Consider the following 10,358-nt stretch of genomic DNA (forward strand, 5'->3'; position numbering starts at 1 on the left):
ACTATAGACTTAAGAATTTATCCGTAACGTTTCTCCTAGGACTTTACCCTTTCAAGTTGCAACTGAGGTAGAGGCCGGAAAAAGCTCCTTGAAGGTGGAAAAAAAAGGAGACCTCTTTTTCCTGTTTTGCTAGTTTTTTGGGCTGGAAGGTGTGACACTCGTGGCCTCTGCACACACCCTCTCCAGCTCTTAATTACGGCGACCCAACCTCTATGGAGTTGCACAAGGACAGCCGTTTTGATGGCTTCCCTTGTCGAGCCAACACAAACCTGTTTGATTAGTTTTAAGGCTAATACACTCATTTTTAACATTCGGCCCAGTGGTGGGTTGCCCCCGGTTCAGACCGGTTCGTAAGAACCGGTAGTAAAACCGGCGGGAGCTCCACCCACCAACCTGGACGTCATCGGGAACTTTCTGCGCATGTGCAGAAGCGTGGGCGGTCCCATTGCAAACCGGTAGTAAAGTTAAGTAGAACCAGGGGTGGGTTCTACTTACCTTTACTACCGGTTCGCAACAGGGCCGCACTTGCGCAGAAGCATTTTGATGACATCGGGGTCGGTAGGTGGAGCCTCTCGCCAGTTTTATTACCGGTTCTATAGAACCGGTGCGAACCGGGGGCAACCCACCCCTGAGTAGAACCCACCCCTGATTCATCCGCCATGCACTCTGAAGGGCTTTGGGGCTATTGCTGTCTTTTGGCCAACCAACTTTAGAAAATGTCAAGTTTACCGGTTGTTCTTGTGAAGGTAAAATGGAGGAATGATAGCTGGATATGCCATGTGGTTATTTATTTGTTTGTTCATTATTTCATCACGTTTATGTAGTGTATATTGGAGGTGGTGACCCTTTGAGAGCTGTATGCAACAAAATTTAATTTTACGGCAGGCCGATTAGTGTACATTCCAAGTGACACTAAAGTTTATTCTAAGTCTAAATCAGGGGTGTAAAACCCGATTTCTTTAAGGGCTGGATCAGCACTGTAGTTCTCCCCTGCGGACTGGGTCGGTGGGTGGGCGGGTGGGTGGGAGATGGGATTGAAGCAGGGGTGGAATCCAGCAGGTTCTGACAGGTTCTGGCGAACCGGTAGCGGAAATTTTGAGTAGTTCGGAGAACCTTGTTCAACCTTGGCCATTTTAAGACTTGTGGAGTTCAGCCAGCTGGGGAATTTTGGGAGTTGAAGTCCACAAGTCTTAAAATGTTCGCTGTCTTAAATGCTCCACAAGTCTTAAAATGCTGGCTGGGGAATTCTGGGAGTTGAAGTCCACAAGTCGTAAATTGCCAACGATGAACACACCCAATCTAAATCTAATGAACATTTACAATACTCTTCTGCAAAGTCTCACGAGCGCTCTTAAAAGCTTCCAGGGCAAGCCACCCTCATCTCTCAGACGCAACATCAGTGCAAATGACACAAATGACGCCATTTCTGCCTCGCGTTCCCAGCAAATGAAGTCGCTTGCCGGATCTGCAGAGGCACCCATGGTCGGTCGCTATCCATTTCTGAGCCAGACAGCATCAATGCCACGGGAGACAATGTTCAGCTTCTTCCTCGGATGTCCACAAGAGATTCCTCGCACGTCTCACTGCCGTGTACTTTGTGGTTCTGAGATTGCACTTTAGCGTGCCGTGCGCCAAGTAGCTTGGAGGCCTCTTCTAGCAAAAGGAGGAGCGTTTACTGCTATCAACAAATTAATCAAATGTAATAAAAGATGGGCCAAGGTCCTCCTCAGAAGAGAAAGAGAGAGACGAACCAAGTAAATTAAGGAGGATATGCTGTAGCCACTGAGCTGAACACTGCCCTGCTTGCGGACGAAGAATCTAGAGCAAGGGTGTCAAACTCGATTTCATTGCACCAGGGTTGTGTTTGACCGTGTGTGGCTAGGTTGGGCGTGGCCAGCTCAACGTCACTCGTGTCGGGGGCGCTTGTGGTGGTCCCAGCGCTCTGCCAGCGAAAACGGGCTCCTGAGCTCCATTTTCGGCTGCGATGGCCTCCTGCAACCCTCTCCCAGCGAAAACGCAAGCAGCCCTCCCGCGCTCTGTTTTCGCTGGCGGAGGCCCCGGTCCTTTGCTGTTTCCAGGGCGGCGCCGCACGGGGCAGATCGAAGCACCCCTACGGGCCGGATTCACCCCCGGGCCTCGAGTTTGACATCCCTGATCAAGAGGGAAGAAACAAGAGACTGAGTGCAGTCTGGTTGCTTTGACGCGATTGCATCTGTTTAGACAGAACATAGAATCAGGGCGAGAAGGAACCTCAAAGGTCTTCTAGTCCAACCTTCAGCTCAAGGCAGGAGACCTGATATCCTCCTGATCAAAGGGTTGTCTTCAAAAATTTTAGCAAGGGCTTCTCTGCCCGGTTGCTGGGTGGGTGTGGCCATGGTGAGTGTGGCCTAACCAGCCTTCTGTACCACAGCGCGGGGGGCATATTTGCCCTCCCCGTGCTCCAGAGGCTTTTCTTGAGCCTCCAGAGGGCGAAAATGGCCTCCCCAGGCTCCAAAGGCCCTCTGGAGGCCAGAAATGGGGCCGTTTCCAGCCTTCCCAAACTTCCAGTAGGCTCATTTTTCGCCTTCCCCGAGCCTCTATGTGTACCCTGCACTTACCTGTATCCAAAACAGGCCTCCTGGGAGAGGCAAGGTGGGCAGGAGTGGGATTTGGGGGTTCTCCAAACTGCACAGAATCTGAGCAAGAGGTTCTCCCGAACCCCTGCGAACCCCCAGCAGCCCATGGAGCGCTTTAAAGGTGGTCACCAACACCTTGAAGCACACCCGGAAGACCACAGGAAGCCAGTGCAGCTCGCGCAGGAGAGGTGTCATATGTGAGCGCCCCGTTGCTCCCATAATCCCCCCATGCGGCCGCATCCTGGACTAACTGCAGCCTCCGGGTGCACCCCAAGGGGAGCCCCATGTAGAGAGCATTGCAGTAGTCCAGGCGGGAAGTGACGAGTCCTTGAGTGACCGTGCGTAGGGAGTCCCGATCCAGAAAGGGGCGCAACTAGCGTATCAGGCGAACCTGATAAAAAGCCCCCGTGGCCATAATTGACGATCTGCACGAGTGTAGAAGCTTCTGCGCATGTGGAGATGCGTGCGGGGGAGCGAAGCGAGCTCTCGCGCATGGTCTTGTTGCGAACCGGTAGTAAAGATAAGTAGAATCCACCCCTGAAGTGGTGCTCAAGTAGGACTCCTACATCCCTCTCACAGTTAATAGCACTGAGCCAGGTACTACCGTGTTTCCCCGAAAATAAGACCCTGTCTTATATTTTTTTGAACCCTGAAATAAGCTCTTGGCCTTATTGCCATGCGCTCAAAAGCCCAATTGGGCTTATTATCAGGGGATAATGTCTTATTTTGGGGGAAACAGGGTATCTATCCTGTACCTTTGCATTTAGTTTTTCTTACTTACTTAGATCTTACTTAGTACCAACCGTTATGTAGAAGAAGACAGAACCGCCTTTGCAAACCGCATCGAAACGGAGCCAGGCAGGAGGTGCGTTTCTTTAGATATGCACAAACAATATTTGCCTGCAAAAATCGTGAGAGGGAGATAATTTATCTTGACTTTCTCAGCTGCCCTTGAAAGAACATCCTTTGGCGGGGGGGGGGGCGGCCATAGCACCGACGGGTACCGCGAGGATGCTGCACCGCTTGCAAACGCGAGGACCATTTGTAAGTCACATTTTTTTGTCCCCCAGTGCCACTGCAACTTCAAACGCTCGTTTGATGAACGGCTGTTAAGTCGAGGATTAATGGATTCTGGAAGGAAAAGGTTCCAAAATTCCAAAAGAAGACGATGTCGCCTTCGATGGGAGGCACGTAACAGGGCTCCTTTTGTCGATGTGAGGCTCTTATTTGCTGCCTGGCCACAATTTCTGGCTGCCTGCAGGTGTCTCTCGAACGATGTGGTGAGCCAGCATTCAGGACCCCCCCCCCATCCCTCTCCCCCGTGCATCGATTGCGTCCATTAATCTTTATCTTTTTGGCGCACTCATTCATGGGAAAAGCCGAGAACAGATGGAAGCGCATCAGAGGGCATCTGAGGACAGCGGCTGGGAGGGGCAGCTGCCTGGGCTCTCTCTGCGAAGCACAGCTCACCCCCCACCCACCCACCACCACCATCCCAGCCTCTACTGAGCATGCTCCCTGGCTGCAGCTGAAGGACGAGGCGATGCCCAAGAGCTGTTCTATTCCCACAGCTAGCAAAACAGATTGTGCCAATAAGCGCAGCAGCACCGGAGAGCATCTTGTTTGGAGAGGGAGAAGAACATAAGATCTGCACACAACCCAGCCACCATTGCCTCAAACAATGCACAAAACGATGCCCTTCCCCTGCCCTCCTCCCCCCCACTGCCCCTAGATGGGGGTCACAGTGGAGATTTTCTTTGGAGGGGGGGTGGGAGTTCCTCGGCCTTTCTCCAATTAAGCCGCTTCAGTTTTTTTTTTTTACTCTGCAAAGCAGGGAGCGACAAAAATGCTTGTCACAGGGATTTATTTATTTATTTATTTTATTTTATTTTCATTTTATTTAATTTGTATACCGCCCTATTCCTGGAGGACTCAGGGCGGTGAACAGGCACAGAATAAAACGCATAGAATGCAAAAATTAAGAGCAGAAGTAAAATCGAATTAAATCAATTTAGCCCAAGACAAATTTAAAACCCCAGGTTAAGAACAAATTAAAATTTACATTAAAAAAGAATGGGAAAGGTTAGGCCAGACCAGCCTGGTGAAATAAAAAGGTTTTAAGAGCACGGCGGAAGGTGCATAGATCCGGGATCCTCCGTATCTCCGGGGGGAGCTCGTTCCAGATAGTGGGTGCCCCCACAGAGAAGCCTCTCCCCCTGGGGGCCACCAGCCAACATTGTTTGGCTGACGGCACCCAGAGGAGCCCCTCTCTGTGAGAGCGTACCGGTGGGTGGGAGGACGTTTGCGGCAGCAGGCGGTCCCGTAAATAACCAGGCCCTAAGCCATGGAGCGCTCTAAAGGTGGTAACCAAAACCTTGAAGCGCACCCAGAAGACCACCGGGAGCCAGTGCAGCTCGTGCAGGAGAGGTGTTACATGGGAGCGCCACGTCGCTCCCATAACCACCCGCGCGGCCGCACTCTGCGCCAGTTGGAGCCTCCGGGTGCTCCTCAAGGGGAGCCCCATGTAGAGAGCATTGCAGTAGTCCAGGTGGGAAGTGACGAGGGCATGAGTGACCGTGTTTAAGGAGTCCCGATCGAGAAAGGAACGCAACTGGCGAATCAGGCGAACCTGATGGAAGATCCTCCCGGTCACGGCCGTCAAGTACTCTTCTAAAGACAGCCGTGAATCCAGGAGGACGCCCAAGTTGCGAGCCCTCTCCGTGGGGGCCAGCGATTCGCCCCCGATAGTCAGCGATGGCATCAACTGACTAAATCAGGACGTCGGAAACCACAGCCACTCGGTCTTGGACGGGTTGAGCCTGAGCCTAGTTATTCCCCCTGTTTTGAAAAGCACGGATGCATCTAATTGGCAATTTTGACACACACACACACACACACACACACCTGGGCAGTGCCAATCTTGTGTCCTCCGTGTGAGCGGGGAGCTTTTTGCAGAAAGGGAAGGCAGTTAGGAGTCCTTTCCAGAGAAGATAAGTGAGGCATCCGTGGAGCCAATAGTGGTTTTAAGAATAAAAATGTAAAAAAAAAAAAAAAAAAGGAGGGAGAAAGGAAAAGCCATGTAGAAAGTAAAAAAAAATAAAATAAGAGCGGCTGTCTGAACGGAAGCAAGCCAGGGTTTAGGATTCTTTTCTGCAACCTGGTTCCCGTCGTGGCTTAAAATAATATTGCTTGCATCCTTCCCTTCCCTACAGGAGCTGTCCTTAACCCTTTGATTTTGTCTTCACAGGACTCCTGCAGCAAACTGGCTCCTTAAAGATTAATGAATGTATATGAAGTCCCATGATTCCACGATTTAGATGGAGAAGAGAGCAATTTTGCATCAATGAGGGTTCAAGGGGACGGGGACCCCAGGGGTACGTTTTCAGCGCTAACTTTCTCTGCACCGCTTGTCTCCTGTTTCTGCTTTCAAAAAGGTTGCTAAGATGATTTGCTCTCCGTTGCTTTCGATGACGTTTCATACCAAGAACCAATTTTAGCCTCTCAGAGCGGCAGGAAACAAAACACATCATATAATGGGCTTTGTTGACACAACATACTGACCCAACGGTTAAAATAAACAGGGTTGGCTCAGAGAACCTGATTTTTTTTGGGGGGGGGAATCTACATGACCCAGGAATGGTGAACTCATTACATGCCCTGGATCTGTAGGACTTGTTGGTGGGCCAGGGTTTCCTCAAAATTTAGCAACTTTTAAGATGTTAGTCTCAGAAATCCCCAGACAAATTGAGTCAAAAAGGTGAGGGGGGGAGGGGCTGAGATTTTCAGTTAAGGCAGCCAGGGCTGCATTTCTTGAAGGAGGGAGGGAGGGAATGAGGGAGGGAGGGAGGGAGGGAAGGAAGGAAGGAAGGAAGGAAGGAAGGAAGGAAGGAAGGAAGATAGATAGATAGATAGATAGATAGATGTCTACAGCAACTAGATTCTAGCATCCTTTCAATTAATACTTTGCAGCAATCCTAAAATCTGTATGTGGATAAGGTTGGTATAACTGCCCTTAATTTCTGTGGCAAGGAAGGAAGGAAGGAAAGAGGAAGGGGGGAGGGAGGGAGGGAGGGAGGAAGGAAGGTGGAAGAAAGGAGGGAGGGAGGGAGAGAGAGAGGGAGGAAAGATGGAAAGAGTAAGGAAGGGAGGGAGGAAGGAAGGAGGGAGGGAGAGAGGGAGAAAGGATGGATGGAAAGAGTAAGGAAGGAAGGAAGGAAAGAGGAAGGAGGGAGGGAGAGAGAGAGGGAGGAAGGATGGAAAGTGTAAGGAAGGAAGGGAGGGAGGAAGGAAGGAAGGAGGGAGTGGGGAGGGAGGGAGGAAGGGAGGAAGGAAGGCGGAAGTAAAGAGGGAGAGGGAGGAAGGATGGAAAGAGGAAGGATGGGAGGGAGGGAGGAAGGAAGGAAGGAAAGAGAGAGGGAGGGAGGAAGGAAGGAAGGTGGAAGAAAGGAGGGAGGGAGGGAGAGAGGGAGGAAGGATGGAAAGAGGAAGGAAGGAAGGAGGAAGGAGGCAGGAAGGAAAGAGGAGAGGAGAAAAAGAATTGTTGTTAAACAAGGGAGATGAAATGGTCGAAAGGCAACCCTGAGCATGTTCAAATTTATTAGGCTGAAGAATGAATTAATATGAAAGTTAAAAGGGAATATACAATGGATAAGATAAGATAACTAACTGAAATAATGTTAAGAAGCTAGGATTTGAGGGCAGATGGAGATGCTGTTTATATAATAAGCATAGAAGTATTAAGATAAAAAAAGGTATGGAAAAAGAATATTTTGGCAAAAATGGTAGCTATGTAAAATGAAATTGGATAAGATAAGTTGTATAAGATACGATATGGTCAATACTCTGTTCATAAAATATGTCTGTGTGTGTGAAAGGAAAAAAACCAATAAAACTTGATTAAAAAAAAAAGTTGGTTGTAGCAAGTTGTCCCATTTCCGCGCAAACCCCTTCTGAAATCGGAATGGGGCAACCCGCCAGCTCACTGCGGGAGAACTCACTGCAAGATAACTATAATATTATTATTAATGATAATATTACTACTAATCATCTTCATTTAATGCGGGGTGGAGTCTGGGCAACTGAATGGAGCTAGCGGAGTGTTTGAATGGCCGGATGCCTTCCCTGTCGCCAATGAGGAGTTTTTCTTTTCCCCCAGCAGATATATATCTTCTCAGTGTGCCCAGGGAGAGAAATATCTGCCTCTACCTAGGATCGAACTCGCGGCCTCCACCTCTGGGCCACCGCTTGTGGACCGTCTGAACGTTGCCAAGTTTGGAGACCCCCTGAAGGAAACCATAATTCGATTGACCCTGTGCAAAGGGACGGAAGGAGCCAAGGCTTGCATAAGGTGGTTCCCCCCCGTCGCTTGCTTTTCCAGGCTTCTCCCAGCTTCAGAGGTAGACTGCCTCGAGAGAGGGAAGCTCCACCGGGCTTCTTTCCTCTCCCATCGCCTTTGCCAGGAGGGAAAGTCCCCACGGAAGGCTGCAAGGCGGGAGCGGGGTGGGGGCGGCGGCTCGCAGCCCGGCGGCGGGTCTTACGTGCGCGCCGAGTGTCCCGGCGGCGGCTGCATCGGGCGCTCGGCTCCTTCGCGGCGGCGGCGGCGGCGGCAGGGACCGGCCCGCTCCTTCGTCACCGCGCCGCGATGCTGCACGTCCGCAACAGCCGAGTGACAGCGGGGGAGGGGAAGGATGGGGCAAGGGGGGGGGAGAGAAGGAGGGGGAGAGAGAGAGAGAGAGAGAGAAAGGAGGAATGGGAGAGAGAAAGAGGAGGGAGGGAGAGAGAGGAGGAATGGGAGAGAGGGAAGGAGAGAGAAGGAGAGGGAGGGAGAGAGGAGAGAGAGAGAGAGGAGAGAAGGAGAGCGAGAGAAGGAGAGAGGCAGAGGGAAGGAGAGAAGGAGGGGGGAGAGCGAGAGAGAGAGAGAGAGGAGGAATGGGAGAGAGGGAGGGAGAGAGGAGAGGGAGAGAGAGAGAGAAAGGAGTGAGAGAGAGAAAGGAGTGAGAGACAGGAGGAATGGAGAGAGGGAGGGAGAGAGAAGGAGAGGGAGAGAGAGAGGAGAGAGAGGAGGGAGGGAGAAGGAGTTTTAGGGAGAGAGAGAGAGAGAAAGGAGTGAGAGACAGGAGGAATGGGAGAGAGGAGGGAGGGAGAAGGAGTTATAGGGAGAGAGGGAGAGAGAAGGAGTGGTAGGGTGAGAGGGAGGGAGAGAGAGAAGGAATGGGAGAGAGGGAGAGAGAGGAGGGAGAGAGAGAAAGGAGGGAGAGACAGGAGGAATGGGAGAGAGAGAGGGAGAGAGAGAAGTGGGAGAGAAGGAGTGGTAGGGAGAGAGGGAGGGAGGGAGAGAGAGAAAGAGAGGGAGAGAGAGAAGGAGAAGGAGAGAGGAGTGGGGGAGAGAGGGAAAGACAGAAAGAGAGAGAGAGAAAGAGGGAGGGAGGGAGAGCGAGAGCGCCAGCCCTTTCTCTCGCCCCCTCCCCTCATCCCCCCCCTCGCCCTGATCCTCGGAAGCCCCCGCCCATTGTCCCCCCCCCTTAAGCGGCCTGTGCCCCCCCTCTCCCTCCCTCCCTCCCGGCCTCTAACCGAGGCTGCGGGGCTTGAACCAGCCAGCTCAGGCTTAGCCCCGGGGGGGGCGGGGGTGGGGGGGTGCCTGTCTCCTGCGCTGCCGTCCCGGGTCGGAGGAGGCTTAGGTGGGGCCGGGCGAGTCCTGCGAGCCGCATCGGAAACGGGAGCGCAGCGGGGGTCGTGGGAATCGGCCACACACACACACTCACGCACACAATGTGGCGAGAGCCCGGGCAGAAGCGCGCATGCGCGGTTTATCGATCCGTGGCCGAGCCGAGGGTTCATCTGAGGTAAGGCGGGGAGGGGGGGAGGGAGCCCAGCGCGCCCCCGCGCCCGGATGAGCGCCGCCCTGCCCGCCTGGCTCCTTTGCGGGCCGCCGACGGCAGGGAGGGAGGGAGGCAGGGAGGGAAGGAAGCGCCGCCCGCAGTGCGTCGGGAGAGGCTCCAGCGCCGCGGACGGGGCGCGCCCCCGAGGGCTGGGGAGGGGAGAGGCGCGGCCCCGACGCCTGCCTCTCCCTCCCCCCCCCGCCATCCCCGTCCTCAGGTGAACCTGCCCAGCCCCCTATTTTCCCCCATCCCCCTGTCGACCCCCAGACTGCCCCCTCCTCTTCCTCCGTCCCCCCCTCCCGTCCTGCTGTCAACCCCCGCCCCATATTTTGCAGTGCCCCCCCCAAGTCCTCCTGTGAACTCTCGTGCTCTCCCCCCCCCGCCCCATATTTCCAGTCTGCTGGACTTGCAAGCGCCCCCTCCTCTTCCTCTGTCCCCCCCACACCCTCCTGTGAACCCCCGCCCCATATTTTGCGGCGCCCCCTCCTCTTCCTCCATCCCCCCCATTCCCGACTTGCTGTGAAAACCTCGCCCCCCACTCCATATTTTGCGGTGCCCGCTCCTCTTCCTCCGTCCACCCCCCCCCCCCGTCCTCCTGTGAACTCTCGTCCCTCCCCCGCCCCGTATTTCCAGACTGCCGGAGTTGCAAGCGCCCCCTCCTCTTCCTCTGTCCCCCCCTGTTCTCCTGTGAACCCCCGCCCCATATTTTGCAGTGCCCCCTCCTCTTCCTCCGTCCCCCCCCCCGTTCTCCTGTGAACTCTTCCCCCCCACACACCCCATATTTCCAGACTGCTGGACTTGCAAGCCCCCCTCCTTTTCCTCCGTCCCCCTCCATCCTCATGTGAACCGTACCCCCCCCATATTT

At 53.5% G+C, this 10,358-nt stretch overlaps 1 long non-coding RNA gene across 1 annotated transcript; it reads left to right on the forward strand.

Moving 5' to 3' along the window:
• Positions 1-3,651: 3,651 nt before the first annotated feature.
• On the forward strand, positions 3,652-6,211 carry LOC117676056 (uncharacterized). The gene is made up of 2 exons (XR_004594337.3): positions 3,652-3,895; positions 5,863-6,211. It is a non-coding gene; the product is annotated as an uncharacterized LOC117676056 (long non-coding RNA).
• The last annotated feature ends 4,147 nt before the right edge of the window (positions 6,212-10,358 follow it).

Source organism: Pantherophis guttatus, chromosome 9 (genome assembly GCF_059756535.1).
Source record: "Pantherophis guttatus breed Tessera chromosome 9, ASM5975653v1, whole genome shotgun sequence".
NCBI classification, from domain to species: Eukaryota; Metazoa; Chordata; class Lepidosauria; order Squamata; family Colubridae; genus Pantherophis; species Pantherophis guttatus.